The sequence below is a fragment of the Fukomys damarensis genome, unplaced genomic scaffold, assembly GCF_012274545.1.
Source record: "Fukomys damarensis isolate Sample0158 unplaced genomic scaffold, DMR_v1.0_HiC HiC_scaffold_38, whole genome shotgun sequence".
Lineage (NCBI taxonomy): Eukaryota > Metazoa > Chordata > Mammalia > Rodentia > Bathyergidae > Fukomys > Fukomys damarensis.
Genome location: NW_022900950.1, coordinates 46,693,209 through 46,698,104, shown reverse-complemented (window position 1 = coordinate 46,698,104; position 4,896 = coordinate 46,693,209).

The following is a 4,896-nucleotide window of genomic DNA, read 5'->3' as shown; positions in this document are numbered from 1 at the left end:
AGTTTGACCTAACATAAATATCCTAAAATGATGGCTTTTGAGGGGCATAAGGATGATGGAAACAATGGGGATAATTCCTCTAAAGAAGGCTTAAGGGTTTCTAATATAGCCTGATTTGGAATTGGTTCTTCACATTAACTTTTCATGGGCGGTCAGAAGGTAATTCAGGTGTGAGGAAAAGCTTCCTACCAAGTCTCCACTTTGCTTTATGGAGGCTGCTTAGGGGTCTCTAGGGTGAGGACGGTCTACAAAGTTCTGAGGCCAAGTCAAGACTCAGGTAAAATCATTCTCTTATTTAGTAATTCCTGCTATGGGTCTAAGAAGAAGGAATTTAGACTCTGCTATTTTTTTGAAGATTTTGTAAGTCAGCAATGGCAATGACAGCTCAGCTCAGTTCTCCTGTGAGAAAGAAGATTATGCACTGGAGTACTACTCAGCCATAAAGATAAACCTGACACATTCCTGGCTAAATGGATGCAACTTGAGACTATATTCTTACATGAAATAAATTGCACATGTGTAAATATCACATTATCTCTCATGTGAGAAACTAAAAGGGAAAATAAGGACAAAAATATGAAATAGGAAGGAACTGTTCAAAAGGAAAGAGAAGCTGAAGGGGAAGGAGGGAAAAAGGAAGGGAAAAGAGAAAAAAGTAAAGAAAGAAAAAATGAAAACAAAGCTTTTGTAAATAAGGGGTTGGGGGATTCTAGGGAGAGAGGGGATTGGGAGAAAAAGAAAAATTAATATATATTATGTACAAGTACAAATTCCCTTTGAAGAATATGATCATTATGTATATTTAAATTGTACCAATAAGAAAATTTAAAAAAGAAATAGTACCCCCCCAAAAAAACCCCACATTCAGCTAATGAATTTATAAGGGTACCAGTACTTTTCCTCACATATTTGTATTAACCTTGAACATCTTTGAAAAAAAAAAGAAAGTTGGATCAGTATTTCCGGCACATCTATTGATGTGCTAGTGCCTTTGTGTTTATGGCAACAGATAAACTATTAGCATCACACTATGGGGTATCCCGATTCCTATTTTTTGGCATGTAGGATTCTGGATAAGGAAGTAGAGTACACTGATTTATTGAAATTGCTGCTAACATCTTAGTTGTGATTTGATTTCAGCTTTTATCACGTCATATTAAATTCTCAGGTCCTTCAGAGAGAAGTTTTGAGGATAATAAAGATTTTTTTTTACACTTTATTTTTTGCAGTCAGGAGATTGAACCCATGGTCTTACGCATACCAGCAAGTGCTCTAACGCTAAATTATGCATCCTAGGACAATAAAGATAAACTTAAAACTAAAAATAAATTGGCAGTCAAATACAGCATTTAATGTAGTGAATTTAAAGTAGTGTGTTCTTCAGTCTTGCTGTTTCTGATACTGTGTTGATCCCTATAAGAGATACAGAAGAAAGAAAGAATATGTAAGGTCTTCTGTTTGTGTGAGTTCTCCACCCATGATTCAACCAACTGTAGATTGTAAATATTTAAAATGTAAAACAGCATCTGCAATAAACATATGCAGATTTTTCTTGTCATTATTTCCTAATAATACAGTAAATATTTACATAGCACTTACATTGTATTAGGTATTATAAATAATCCAGAGATGATTTAAAGTACATGGGAGGATGTGTATGGGTTTTATGCAGATACTACACCATTTTATATAAGGGACTTGAACATCTGAGGATTTTGGTATCTGTGGGGCTTCTGGAACAAGTCCCCCTTTCTCAAAGGATGAGTGTCTTTGGTTTCTACAATCAGGGAATTTATAATTTAGTAAGAGAGGCAGGCCATTCTTGAACTAGTTAAAGAACTACAAGAGGCAGCATATGATACATGTACTTATCATGCTTTAGTATTTTAGGAAAACGAAGGAGTAGAGGGGTTAAAGAGCTAGAATTACTATAGTCCACTGTTCTTCAAAGAATAAGGTGGACGACTCCAAGCCCCTTTGAAAAAGGGGATAAAGAGACTTACTCATATCTAACTTCCTCACAAAGTGTTCTTGTACAATCAGTGGATGGGAATTTTGGGACGGATTGGAAAATTATTTTCAGAGTTAGAGGTGAATGAATCTAGGAATGATGGAATATTATCTACCTTTAGCTATTGCCTTCTGTTCATCCACTCACCCAAAAATATTAGGGTACCTATGTACTCTCCAGCTATTAAGCCATTCCTAGATGATCATAGGTCTTACTATGGTCCAAATGCTCAGTATGATTTCTGGTTTTTCAGCTGAGTCCTAGTCAAATGGTTGTCCTAGGGAAGTAGAGAGAGAGCCATACACAGATTTTTTTTTCTCATTGCTTCTTTCCTTTTCTGATCTCCCTGCCTCATTCCTTAAGTTTTACTGATTTCCCCCTGTCTTCTTTCTAGCAGTATGCCTGCTTTTGCTAGCATTTCTAGTCTCTTTTTCACAGATGTTTATGGCTGTCAGCATACCACTGACTGTTTTAAGTCTGAAGAAGTAAAAAGAATGAAATAGGTGTTGTTGAGTGATAACTCTTTCTTTTCTTCAATGTTTGGAAAACCACTCCTTGAAATATAGCTCTTTTCTTTTATACTGGGGGCTGAACCAGAGTCTTTGGACTGAGCTATACCCCCAGACCTTTTTTATTTTAAAATTTGAGACAAGGCCTTGCTAAGTTGCAAATTGCCCAGGCTGGGCTTGAACTTAAGATCCTGCTGTCTCACTCTCCCAGGATGCTGGGATTAAAGTCATGTCACACCACCAATGGTTGGAATTTCTTGAAATGTAGGGGTGGAGTGAGTAGGGTATTGAATTTTCTTTGTGAGCCCAGTGTGCTGAAGACATTCCAAAAAGGTTAAACGAGAGTGATAGCAGTAATCTCTCATATGAAAGACATTCTGGGCTTTATCCTAGATAGGTGACATATTGCTACCTTTCATCCATTCATTTATTCACTGAATACAGAGGCAAGCAGAAGCCAGACCTCATTAGACTTTCCAGACCATAATGAGGAATTTATTGAGAAAAGGCTAATTGATAGATAATAATTATATAACCTTATGTGGTACAGCATGATGTACATCTATATATTGTGTAAAGAATTTGGTTTCGATTCTCAAAACTGTGGGAGGCCAGGAGGCCATCACTGTGAAAAGCTTTCTGTGACTGCACTATGAGAATGAATAAAAGAGGCAGGGCAGCAGCAGGAGATCTTAGGAAATCTATTGTAGAATTCCAGGCTAAAGATAATGATAACTTAGACTAAGGTAACTGATATGTAAATGGAAAGAAATGGACTATTTTCTTGCCTGAATGTATATTTTTAGGCTAAACTGCTTTATTAGTGTTGCCTTTCTTTAAGAGTGCAGGGTTAGTTTTGGCATTCATGTTCTTGAGTTTGTGTCCTAGCAGCTCGTCTGGAGCTCTAGAAACCAGGCCTTATTGGGCCAACTTATTGGATAAAATAAAATCCTGTCTCATTACCCATATGTATTGCTTATAGGGGCACAATGCTGATCAGTGTGTTTATTTATAACTTAGCATTTTACTTATATTCCACTTGCTTAAATTTTTTAATAAAAAGATATACCAGAACTGATAGTTTAGTAAATCGTCAAACACTTTTCACACCTATTTCCTACTTTATTTGCATTGTTGTGTAGGATATTTTTATCCAGTCAATATGTTGGAATGGGAATTTTAGTATTTTGGGCATTTGAATACTAGAATACTTTGGAATACATCATGTCCACCAGCTGTCAACAAAAAGCACCCTATATGACAGGAGTTCATTTCCACAGATATTTGCTAGGGCATGATGTGTTCAAGATAAGAAAAAAGATGTAGCCTCTGCCTCCAAGAACCTTGAGAGGAAAGGAAAGTAATGAAAAATGATCAAGCATTTTTAAGTGCTTAGCTTTTATATCCACAAGACAGTCAACCTTTGCAACGTGTCTGAGCTGGGTTCCACTCTTATTTCATGATGAGGCAAGGGGCGCAGCTACCTGGCTCAGGTCACACTGATCTTACGTGTGGTTGGTAGCTAAACCCAAAGCCCATGGTCTACCCATTTTGCACTGGGATATTGCTTCACCTGCTTATGTCTGCTATATGAGTGCCACTTATGCTCATACATGGCTACAGGAGCTTGTCTTACTCTCTCTGAGCCTCAGTTTCCTCATCTAAAAAATACAGGTAATTGTGTTTACCTCAAAAAGGTATGCATGAAGCACGTAAGAAAGTTCCTAGCATATAGTAGCCCAGAATAAAATTTTGTCAGTCTTATGGTAAAGAAATAGCGATGTTATTTTGTTTTAAGTGTCCTAAGCAAGGATGGTAAAATGTTTTTGCTAGTTTGTTTTCAACCTCACAGCTCTCAGAAAAGCCTGCAGTCTGAATTTGCCTAGGTCTTAGGATGGAGCTTTTCTTTGTAGGCTTTGTTTTCAGGTATCTGTGTCTAGAAAGAGAGGTATTTACAAGGGCCCATCCTACCCAATTCAGGTCACAACAGGAGAGGAAAGAGGACGTTATTTATATAAGGCACATAAATGAAAGTCTAAAATCCTCTGGGGTCAATTTTGTGTGTCCTTTGGAGCTGAAATTAATGGATATTTTCCTTTGAAGGATCAACTAACTCTACAGGGAATGTCCAATAGAATAAAAGGACCTCACACTGCTCTTTGTGAGGGATCATATGTATTTTTTAAATCTTTGATAAAAACCAATTTGCCTTCCTTGAAACCAGGCATTTAAGCTTTGATGAGCTGACAAGGGGTAAAGAGATAACAATAACCCTACAGTCTATATTAGGCTCTTAAAAATAATGCTTAAAAACTAGTACTGCTAGTTTTTCTACAAAATGGCCCATTGCAAATATGTGCAGGATATGAACCTATA